Raw genomic sequence first — 12,611 nt, 5'->3', positions numbered from 1 at the left:
CATTCCAAATCGTCGAAGTTTGCTACATTAGGCGCGGTGAACTCTGCAGATCTCAATAAACCAAAGTACGCCAAAGTGCATGCAGCCCAAAACATGGTGTGGTCGAAAATGCTTGGAATATGGTTAGCATCAGGGAATTGGTAATTGGAAGATTGAGATGAGAAATTACCTTGTGTGCGTTTAATTAATGCCACGGAAAAACTTTTGTAACCTACAACAATTTAGATCTGAGAAGCCCCGTTCGATGTGAGGGAACGGACAGCCGACATGTATACTTTGATGGATCGATTGCGACAAATATGTAATGAATAAACACAGTGTTCTCTCCTGCGCAGCACACGGTGCTGTACACAGTTGATTACGGAAGTCAATAAATTTACATTGAGCAGAAGGCATACGTGCGGTGAGTGTTGGGCGCCAGACCACTAAGTGACAATTATTGGCACTAACGTTATAATACGGACTGGTTAATCCTGCAATTAATCAGCTGCAGAGGAACTGGAGTGGGATGCTTCTGAGCAAATGGAGCTACCCGCCTGAATTCCTTCCAATTTAAACGGGACAGGGCGTCAGAAATCAAGTTATAAATTCCAGGGATGTGCTGAGAAGAGAATGAAAAGCTAATGCGAGCTGCTGCTTGCCAAAGGTTCCGCAAAACCGGCATTAGGTCTGGCACTTTAGAGGCTTGCTGGTTTAAGATGGCCACTACCACCTCGTTGTCTGAGCGGAATAAGATTTGTTGCTTAGACCATCCATGGCCCCAATTATGAGCGGCCAATACGACTGGGAACAGCTCCTTGTAAAATAAAATTAAAATACCTCTTAATATTACTTCCACTCTGGCAAACTTTGTAAAACCTTTACAATCACCGCTCGAGCAGTGGTTATCTTCTCAGAATCGCTGTTCGCTCGACCAATCACAGGACGAGAAACACTATATTAAAATGAAACTAAAATTAAGTTATACTAAAATAATAAACTACATTGAAAAAGTCTATTGAGACATCCGTGTAGCGGTATATACAAATCTATATCACGATATACACTGTATGACGCATACATTTGTTTATTTTTTAGAGCAAGAGCCGATTGTCAAGATTCCTTACGATCTTCCTGGATACGTGTGAGTCTTTATTCTGTTATCTGTTTATTTGGTTTGATTAGTTGGGCTTCGGGCAACCTTTTTTGTTTACTTCTTTTTATAGATGATGAGTCCTCGTCCTCCAAGCCCTGTACGAACAATAAAATTAAATACATCAAGGCTTGCTGCATTTAACGCCAGGAGAAGAAATCAAGCAAGTTGCTTCTTATCTCTTAATTTTATGATTTTCCTAATTTTTCAAAGAACTTTACCTTCAATCCTTTTTTTCATTTCCTTTTTTGTCTTCCAGCATGATCTGTGTCCGCTTTCACCAAGCCGATCAAGATCGAACAAAAGATCAAGCGCAGAGCCAGATTCAATTTAGTTTTAAAATTCTACTCATGTAAGTAGCTCATTTTGGTTATACTATGAGTACGTGGCACGAGGGACCGTTTTTTTTATCGGGAAGGGGGGCATTTATTTCTTTATTTGTAATCAATTACCTTACACAGTGAAGTTGCGACCTCGTCCTTGCTTTTGCTTTGCTTTTTAATGCTTTCTTTCCATCAATTTTTTCTACACGGCAACAACCGCCGTTTTTTGGAGGTATTTTATCGCTACTCAATTTTCACCAGTCTGCATCGCATTGCATCATGGGAAATTTAAGGAATGTTTGACAGGGTATATGGCCAACCTCATGTTCTTATACTTTTTTCTCAAAATAGAGCCACTCGAGCTTACTAACAAAATATCAGCCTCGTAGCATTCTCCATGAGCCGCATATTCGAAAAAATGGCAAAGTAGCTACTGGCCGTCCATTTATTTACGAGATCACAGGATAATCGCTCCAAAAATTCTAAAATGTACCGGGTACAAACTTTTGACACTAACATCCCCGTCATACTTTAGTTCTTCTAGATACTGTAATGCTGATTGTGCTATCATATAAGGCTTCATGATGCCCTCAAGCACTCCATAGATGGACAAAATGGCTATCAAAATGTCCAGTTTTCGAAATACCTCCAAATTGAGCTGCCGTGCATGGTAGAAGAAAAATTTCTTCGCTAGTATATCACACCACGAACTTTATACCTCATTTGCTTAAAACACAGGCAATGTCAATCTAAATTCCAAATATGGTTTTGCTAGGGCTTGCAATACGTTTTCTACGTCCAGCAAACTGAACACAAAAAACACCTTTAATGAAAATGCCCAGGGGTCAAAGGGTTGAAGTACCCCTCATCCCCAGTCATGTCCAATACTGTCGAACTGAAACGGATCGTCAGTGTGGCTCACGATCCGTACGATTCGTGAAAGTCATTCATATGCATATCATCAGTTGTGTGCACTTAATCTTTCACGGTAACCCTGTCAAGCGTGAAGTGCTCTTGTCACCGTCTGTGTAAAATGTTTATGGTCATCCTTTGGTAGTTCCAATGATCCGTACGGATCGTACCATCCTTGCATCTAATTATCCATTCGTACGATTCGTGATCTCAAGTCAAAATCACAATCAAATCCTTTGCAATGTAAAGTAAATTTTGGTTTTGCAGGCCCGTTGCTAGTTATCGGATATGCTCCTCGTATCTCTTATGGGTAAAGTCAACCATTTGGTATTTTTTCTAAAGTTTTCAAGTAAAAAGAAAACTCCAGTCCCTGTGAATAAAGAGTAAGGCAACAAGTTGTTTTTCACTCTTATGCATGCCCAGTCTGCTATGTTCCTACTTCATCATGAATGCTCGCGCCTAGCCCATCGAATCGAATAATTACGGATCGAACGGATCGTACGAATAGAACCAACTGATAATTATATGCACCGATTGTGAGAGAATGATAAGGACTGGGCTCCCTGTGGAGGGAGTTTGAGTGACATGTGAGAGAAGAGACGTGAGAGCACGAGAGATGTGTTTGGAGAAAAGGATGTTGTGAGAGAGAATCGGAATTGTAAAGAGGATAAACTCGTTATTTGGATTAAATCTTAAAGCAGGAGTTGGAGACTATATTCATAAACTATCGTACATGGTCCTTCGAGCCGGATTGTTGAATTATGGCGACAAAGAAGGAAAAAATTAGACAAGGGCACCGATTAGTGGTGAGGAATTTGAAAGACACAGTGGAGACGACACTCGTGGAGCATAGCCAAAATGACCAGATCATCAAGTTAAATCAATTGAAAAGAACTCTTGAGGACAAGATTACGAAGCTGAACGAATTGGACGACGAAATCTTGGAGAAAATTGAGAATGAAAGTGAAATATTTACCGAGATCGCCGAGGCGGGAAAATTCACCGAATTAATTCATGAGCTACAAGCCAAAATAGATGCAACACTTTCATCGAAAGAAACTACAGCACCGAGCGGATCTGCTAACTCTACACCAACCAGTTCTACAGCAACCAAACTTCCCAAGCTAGTTTTGAAGAAATTTCGAGGAGAGCCAACTGAATGGCAATCGTTTTGGGATAGTTTCAAGAGCGCCGTACACGACAATGGCGGGCTGTCAAACATCGACAAATTCAACTACTTGAAAGGGTTGGTGGAAGGGAAAGCTGAGTCTACAATTTCCGGACTTCAACTGACTGAAGGAAATTACCAAACAGCTATAGACCTACTACAACGACGTTTTGGAGACAAACAGACAATAATAAGCAGTCATATGGATTATTTATTGAAAATTCATCCGCTTAATTCATCGACCGACGTAAACAAGCTCAGACAAACCTACGAACAGATCGAAACGCACGTGCGCGGCTTGAAAGCACTAGACGTACCTACTTCATCTTATGGAGCATTGCTCGTTCCTGTCATCGTAAGGAAATTACCAGAAGAAGTAAAATTGAATATCAGTCGACAAATTAAAGGGACTTGGGAGTTAGATCCATTGCTGACATTGTTGAGAGAGGAAGTGGAAAATCGGGAACGGTGTGCTGGAGTTCAGGCTTCCGGACAACGGAGTGAATCGAACTCAAGAAGATCTTCATTTACCTGGGGGAAAAGTAGTCCCACAACAGCAGCCACATTGTTTACGAGTGAAACGACAAGATCAATAACATGTTCTTATTGTAGAGGAGAACATGCTTCAGCTACTTGCCATGTAGTTACTGATAAAGCAAAAAGGAGACAAGAATTACGTAAACAAGGACGCTGCTTCAGGTGTCTGAAGAAAGATCATGTTGCCAAGGATTGTACTTCAGCAAAGGTATGTCCTAAATGTTCTGGAAGACATCATGTAAGCTTGTGTGAGGAGAGCCAATCCAGACAATCAAGTGAGAATAAGCCAGCACCAAATTCAGCACCACAGACATCTAGCACCACATCTCATCAACAAACTAGAGAGACAAGCACAAGCAGTGCTGCCACCCATAACCTTCACGTGAGATCATGTGATAGCATTTTACTTCAAACTGCACAAGCCATCGTGGAGTCACCATATTCCAATTCTAGCATGAGAATTAGAGTCATATTTGACTCAGGGAGTCAGAGGAGTTATGTTACTCAACATGTTAAGGAACAATTGAGCTTAAACCCTGGAAAGAGAGAGTCATTAATGATAAAAACATTTGGAAATAACGAGTCATCAGAGTTGCGAATTTGTGAAAACGTGGAACTGATTGTTAAAGATAAGAATGGACGATTTGCTGCTTCGGTGAATTTATTTGTTGTACCAACCATCTGTCAACCATTAGGAAGTCAAGAAATTGACAAGGCGAAAAGGAACTTTGTATATTTGAACGATATTGAACTAGCTGATACCAATGAGGGAGAATCAGGTATTGAAATTGACATGCTTATTGGAGCAGATTTTTATTGGAAGTTCTTTACGGGGAACACCAAACAGGGGGAGGTCAGTGGACCAGTGGCAAGTGAGACAAAGTTGGGCTGGGTGCTGTCAGGGCCCATGCCATCTTCCAGAAATAGCCTACTGTCAAGTGTCAATCTTGTATCTACCCATGTTTTGAAAGTTCAGTCAACAGTACAACCTCTTGTTGACCTTAGAGATACAGAGCCAGAACCCTCACAGGAACTGGTGAACAAACTATGGAGCTTAGATTCCATTGGAATTGTAGATACGGAGACAATTCATGAATCATTCCAGAAGAATATCTCCTTCCAGGAAGGTAGATATGTTGTCAGATTGCCAGTTAAAGAGAAACACATGCCCCTACCAGATAATTACGAGTTGGCCCTGTCTCGACTGGACTCGCTAGTGAGACGACTACGAAGAGACCAAGACATCTACAAGGAATATAACCAGATCATAGAAGAACAAGAGCAGAGTGGAATCATAGAGAAGGTAAAGCCTAACGAGAGGGACACTGCAGAAGAGATCCATTACTTACCACATCAGGCGGTGATAAGAAAGGATGCATTGTCTACCAAGTTGAGAGTTGTTTATGATGCCAGTTACAAGGTCAGTTCAAGGTACCCATCACTCAATGACTGTATACATACTGGACCAGCTCTGTCAAGTGCACTACTGGATATTTTGATACGCTTCAGAGCCCACAAGGTAGGATTAGTTGCTGACATTGAAAAGGCCTTTTTGAACTTTGTGTCGAAGACAGCCAAAGAGATTTGATGAGGTTCCTATGGGTAAACGATGTAAATGCAGAAGATCCAGAAGTAGAAGTCTACAGATTTAACAGGGTACTCTTTGGAATGAACTGTTCCCCTTTTTTACTTAATGCTACCTTGAACTATCACATCAAGTCATACTATGGTGATAATCTTGATCTTGCTGAGAGAGTACTGGATGGGTTTTATGTTGATGACTGGATATCTGGGGGGAATGATGAGGAGGAAGCCTTCATGTTATACAACACAGTCAAGTCATGTATGTCAGCTGTTGGATTCAATCTCAGGAAGTGGGCTTCAAACAGCAAGGACCTGATGAAAAGGATTGCTGAAGATAGAGTAGAGAACACTAGGCCTACTGAGGTAAGAGATGTAGAGCATCCACTACAGACACCACATCCTACGGTTGAGAGAGACACTGAGTCATATGCTAAGATTTCTGTAGGAGGATTACATGAGATTGATCCTACACAAGGAGAACATAAGGTACTTGGGATCAACTGGAACTTGAACTCTGATACCCTGGTACTAAAGTTAGATAGGGTAACACAGTTTGCTAAAGATCTGGAACCCAGCAAGAGAAATGTGTTACGTTTGTCAGTAAAGTTATTCGATCCACTAGGACTGATTTCTCCCGTCATGATACCAATGAGGATACTGTTTCAAGAACTTTGTGCTTTAAAATATGAATGGGACTGCACCCTGCCTGAGGGTAAGCAGAGAATTGTTAAGAAATGGTTAGCAGATGCTGACAAGGTAAAGGACATTGTTATGCCAAGGTATTATTTGAACTCTCAGATCAGTGATTCATTGAAATCAGCAAGCCTACATGCATTCGGAGATGCATCTAAGAAAGCATATTGTTCTGTTGTGTACTTGTGCACAGAGACAGAGATGGGTTTTAGACATTCTACATTAGTTGCCTCCAAGTCAAGACTTGCACCCTTGTCAGAACCTACCATACCAAGGTTGGAGCTTGTTGCAGCTGTGATCACGTCACGCCTAGTTACTACAGTAAAGAAGGCACTAGAGTCAGTTGTAAACATTGACATTTCACACTGTTGGACTGATAGCAAAGCAGTTCTGTACTGGATAACACGAAGCAAGGAACTCAAACAGTTTGTAGAGAACCGAGTGAACACAATCTTAGAACTAACGACAGCTGATATGTGGGGTCATTGCCCGGGAACTCAGAATCCTGCAGACCTTGGATCCAGAGGATGTTTCCCTTCAGAGATAGCAAGTAACATTACATGGTGGGAAGGACCTAGCTGGTTGAAAGAGCCACCAGACTGTTATCCCTAGTTAGACGGCTTCATTGAAGAAGCAGATGTTTCTGAGGACTGTTTAAATGAGTTTCGTGTTATGAGAGCGAAGCAGAACGACACCGAAAGTACGGCTTCATTTCTAACCAGTTCAATTAAGATTCATATGTCAACCAAGCCTGTGAACGTGTCAGAGGTTATCGATTGTACAAGATACAGCAAACCCATGAAACTGTTTAGAGTCACAGCAACAGTGTTACGATTTATAGCCATTCTCAAGACTAAACAAGATGATCGTAAGCAGAAACTACAAAAAAACAGCGAAATATCACAAGAAGAGGTGATAGCAGCAGAGAAGCTGTGGATTCGTGAGGTACAAAGAGAGACAGAGCAACAGAAAAATTGGAAAGATTTGCAGAAACAGCTTGGCCTGTACAAGGATGAAGAAGGAATCCTCAGAAGCAGAGGGAGATTGGCCAATGCGTTGTTACCCGTTGAAACTAAGTTTCCCATATTCTTACCACGAGAACATTATTTAACTAGATTGATCGTAGAACATTGTCACCGAGAAGTTCAGCATGGAGGAGTCAAAGATACGTTGACGCAAGTTAGAAGCCAGTTTTGGATCCCTAGAGGACGTCAGCTAGTGAGGAAGATTCTGTTTCATTGTGTATTATGCAAGAGATTACGAGGAACAGCGTATGCTTCACCACAGCACTCAGATCTTCCACCATACAGGGTTGTGGAGACACTTGCATTTACACATGTCGGGGTGGATTATGCAGGTCCATTGTACATAAAACCCTCAGAGTTGATGCCTGAACAAGGACCAAAGACTTACATATGTTTGTTTACATGTACTTCGTCTAGAGCACTGCATTTGGAACTGGCTCCAGACTTATCAACAGAGTCGTTTTTAAGGTGTTTGAGAAGATTTGTTTCAAGGAGAGGAATTCCCTCATCCATTACTTCAGACAATGCTAAAACATTTAAACTTGCGGATAAAGAAATCCAGAAGTTGTTTGCTCATGAAGAGGTTCAAGGTTATGCGTTAGAGAAAGGAATCAAAAGGAACTTTATTCTAGGGAAGGCCCCATGGTGGGGTGGGTTTTATGAGCGAATGGTACAGTTGGTGAAGAGATCCCTTAGGAAGGTTCTTGGTAATGCAAAACTTAACTATGAAGAACTCTCAACAGTGCTAACAGAGGTTGAAGGAACTTTGAACTCTAGACCCTTGACGTATGTTGAGCCTGAGGTCAGTGAACAGCCACTGATACCCTCACACCTTATTACTGGAAGACGCTTAGCGACATTACCACACCCATCACAAGTCATAGAAGATTGCGATTTGACATCCATAACTAGAAGACAGATGTACCTCAGCCTGTTACTGAACCATTTTTGGAAAAGATGGAGCACAGAGTATTTGATGAACCTTAGGGAGTTTCAAAGAAAGAAATCTTCAAGAAATAAGGTTGCTGAGGTAGGAGATGTTGTAATCATTCATGATGATAATCCAAGTCGTATCAAGTGGAAGACAGGAGTGGTAGAAGAGTTGATTGTTGGAGAAGATCAAGAGGTGAGGGGAGTAAAGATCAGAACTCTAACGAAAAAAGGTGCAGCTACCAAGCTGAGAAGACCAGTCCAGAAGATCTACCCATTAGAAATTACATGTACCCAAGAGAAACCGACACAGTCGCAAGGAACCAGAATTGATCAGAGCAAGGAAGCAGATGAAACAGATCATGATGTTAAGGACAATGGAAGACCTCAAAGGAGGGCAAAGAGTCAAGCAAGAGTGCGAATAAAGGAACTTGTTAGTGACCAAGCAGTTTAGACTACTGCGTTGGTCAAGGGGGAGTGTGAGAGAATGATAAGGACTGGGCTCCCTGTGGAGGGAGTTTGAGTGACATGTGAGAGAAGAGACGTGAGAGCACGAGAGATGTGTTTGGAGAAAAGGATGTTGTGAGAGAGAATCGGAATTGTAAAGAGGATAAACTCGTTATTTGGATTAAATCTTAAAGCAGGAGTTGGAGACTATATTCATAAATTATCGTACACCGATCGTACGGATCGTACGAATCGTGATGACCCCTACAGAAGCACACTTTTACCATTGTCACGAATAGAACCTACTGCTAATTATACTTATACTTTTATATATGCTTGCTCGACCTCTTCACATACCCTTCCATTCGTACCATCCGTACGGATCGTACCATTCATACATACAGTGTACATTATTTTTTTAAAGTTCATTTTAACCTCCTCCACCATTTCCAAAATATTACTTTAGTACAAATTTTACGATTGATGAAGATAAGTAAAAGCATTATCAGATTACCAACTTTTCCAATTGATAATTACATTACGGATCACACATCCGTATGAATTATTAATCCTCTATCTAATAAAGCTGCTTCATGGTCTTCCTCACATCAAAAGTAGTTTAAAGTGTGCTTTCCTTGGGTGCTCACTCTCCTCACTATCCGTACGATCCGTTCGATTCGTACGATTTGTAAAACGTTCATGAAACTATAAGTATGGTATTCACTACCACAGGGTGACCATAACCACTTTACACAGACTGTGACAAAAGTACTTCACACAGGGTTACCGTGAAAGATTAAGTGCACACACCTAATGATATGCATGTTTTATGCATATCAATGACTTTCACGAATCGTACGGATCGTGAGCCACACTGACGATCCGTATCAGTTCGACAGTATTGTACAACCCTCTCCCTAAGCAAGAATCTCTTGCCCTAACTAAATAGTTTCAGTTGAAAGGTAAAGTATTTTAATATGATTTGACTGATCATATGACAATTCATTAGCATATTGGAAGAATAAACCTTGGTATCTCCAAATTGCTTAACTTAAATCATATGCTAGATATTATACCATTCAACTCAAGGGCGGATCCAGGGTTTTTTTGAAGGGGGGTCTCAGGGGTAAATTTTGTGGGCAAAGGAATCCCAGTCGCATTTTTACCACAAGAAGCCCATTTGACCTCGGGAATGACAGGGGGGTCGCGACCCCCCCCCCCCCCCCTCCCCGACCCACCCCCTGGATCCGCCCTTGCAACTCTTCACTTCATGTAGAATCAATACTGGAAATATTCAGTTATATGTGGGCATTTTTTTAAACACTGTAGAGTGTTATATAGGATTTAGAATGCTTACATCATTAAAGGAAGGAAATTTCGGAAAAACTATCGGCGGTTGATGTGATAATAATAAAAATATTAATTATGACAATAAAATACTAATGATCTTTTGTTTGTTACAGCAGGCTGCTTATTTTAACAGCTTTCACTGATGTGGGCCTGCTTTCACTCAAAGCGGTGAAAGACGACGAATTAGCGGTGTACGCCACCCATTTCACACTCTACAAACACTAGAGAACACTAAAAACCTTCATAAGCTTGTACAAATCATTGCTACTGATTGTTAATCATTATAAGTATTAGCATGCCTTGACGGTAATTAATGATGGCAATCGAACTAAGTGGAGTGCAATTTGGTCAGAAATCATACGAGTTATTACAAAATTCACGACGTTTGTAATCACGAATTTCATTTCCTACCAAAATTGCACGACACGAAGTTCAATCACCAATCAATTATATCCAATTTGTAATTTTCTTGATAAATACAAACTAGACAATGTTTTTTAAGCTAAACCAGCTAAACCACCTTCCTAGCCAAACGCATTACTGTCGATCCAAGCATGCTGTCAGGAAACTGAACTAGTATTCTGACCGAGCAATTCTTATTTAAAATAGATATATAGATAGTTTAGAGTAAAGTCATTAAACTCGTGATATAGATATTAGACTAATACACGTTGACTACTATTTTTAATTTCGTTATAAATAGCATACTTGGCAACTAAGGCTGAATCGCGTATAATTTGCAATACGTATACGTATACATACCCTTACTTGCGTTAGGGTTTCTAACCCCGACTTGCGCTAGAGTTTCTAACCCGGACATGCAATGTGGTTTCTAACCCTTACTTGCACTAGGGTTTCTAACTTTAACTTGTGTTAGGGCTTCTAACCCCGACTTGCGATAGGTTATCCAACCTCAACATTTGTTGGGTTCTTTATCCCCAATTTTCGGTTTCTAAGGCCGAATTGCGCTGGGGTTTCATGTTGGGCTAGGGCTTCTAATCCTGATTTTTGTTAGAGTTTCTAACCCCGACTTGCGCTGGGGTTTTCAACAAAGACTTAGATTAAAATAATCGACTTCTAAGTCATTTTACTCGCAGGATTGTCGCCTTTTCAACTGGTGACCATAAATATGTTACTAGTAGAAATACATATATTAATGCTTCTGCGGATGCGCACTAGGAAATACTTGAACAAGCCTTGTCCCAATCTCGTACTCAGAGCCCATGCAGGGCCCGGTTGTGCAAAACCCCGATTAGCGCTAAACCTGGATTATATCGCCTAATCGAAGTTTAAATTTTAATCTAGGATTAGATTGCGTATTCAAAGCACGATTAGCGCTAACCTAGGGTTAAAGAGTGGGTTAAATTTAAACCAACTCGCGAGGTGGTTTTTATCGCTAAACTGAAATTAAAATAAAGATTATGAAAACAAAATGGCATGTCTCTTGTTCAATTTTTTCGCAAAGAAAAGAAAAGCTCGTAGACATAGGTTTAAAAGCTCTTGTATCAAGGAATACATTGACAGCAAACTTCTGTGCAATACAGATTCGGAAGAGAAGCCATTATTCACATGAAAAATCTTATTTATGAGTATCTAGAGCGAAAGACAAGACGAAATCATGCCTCAAAAGTTCGAAAACCTCTGAACGCTCCTCAACGTTTTTGGCTAAGACATCAGTCCGGTGCAATAAAATGCTCTTTTTTTATTACAACGTTTACTTCGTTTTCAATTTTAACTTCATTAGGTAAAGCCTCCATCTTGAAAATAACATAAACCCTAGTGCATTTTGGGAAGCTAATCGTAGATTATATGCGGAGAAGAGATTGTGTAAGTGGGTGTAAGTGTGTGTCGGTTTATAAGTGTGTGTAAGTGTACGTTTGTATGTGTGCGTATGTGTGTAAACGAGTGAACGTTTGTGCGTATAACTGTGTATGTGTGTATTTGTGTGTGTAAGTGTGTGTAAGTGTATGTGTGTGTTAGGTGTGCAAGTCTGTGTAAGTATGTTTAAGTTTGTATAAGTGTGTTTAATTTTGTGTAAGTGTGTGTGTGTAAGTGTGTAACCGTGTGAAAGTGTGTGTGTATAAGTGGGTATGCGTGTGTATTTGTGTGTGTGTAAGTGTGTGTAAGTAGGTATAAGTGTGTGCAAATGTGAGTAAGTGTGTGTAGGTCTGTGTGTAAATGTGTGTAAAACCGTGAAAGTGTGTGTAAGAGTGTTTAAGTGTGTGTAAGTGCATCTATGAGTGTGTAAGTGCATGTATGAGTGTGTAAGTGTGTGTAAATGTGTTTAGGTTTGTGTATGTGTATGTGTGTGTAAGTGTGTGTATGTGTCTGTGTATTTGTATTTGTGAGTAAATGTATGCAAGTGTAAGTGTGTGTAAGTGTGTGTGAGTGTGTGTGTATTTGTGTGTAAATGTGTGAAAGTGTGTGTAAGTACGTGTACGTATTTATAAGTGTGTGTAAGTGCATGTATGAGTGTGTAAGTGTGTGTAGGTTTGTGTATGTTGTATGTG

At 40.5% G+C, this 12,611-nt stretch overlaps 1 long non-coding RNA gene and 1 pseudogene across 2 annotated transcripts; both read left to right on the top strand.

The window, feature by feature from the left end:
- The first annotated feature begins 254 nt into the window (after positions 1–254).
- LOC148904418 (uncharacterized) lies at positions 255–11,534 on the top strand. 2 transcript variants are annotated; one of them, XR_016118920.1, is made up of 4 exons: positions 255–1,123; positions 1,206–1,295; positions 1,392–1,484; positions 10,218–11,534. It is a non-coding gene; the product is annotated as an uncharacterized LOC148904418 (long non-coding RNA). The 2 variants fall into 2 exon arrangements; XR_016118921.1 differs by having other exon boundaries at positions 10,215–11,534.
- LOC116292232 (uncharacterized) lies at positions 1,498–8,950 on the top strand (annotated as a pseudogene).
- Positions 11,535–12,611: the final 1,077 nt, after the last annotated feature.

Source organism: Actinia tenebrosa, unplaced genomic scaffold (assembly GCF_029948245.1).
Source record: "Actinia tenebrosa isolate PJP-AT-01 unplaced genomic scaffold, QUT_ActTen_1.0 utg1230__unscaffolded, whole genome shotgun sequence".
Classification (NCBI taxonomy): domain Eukaryota; kingdom Metazoa; phylum Cnidaria; class Anthozoa; order Actiniaria; family Actiniidae; genus Actinia; species Actinia tenebrosa.
The sequence above is the reverse complement of the archived record's forward strand: the minus strand, read 5'-3'. Positions and strand labels throughout refer to the sequence as shown.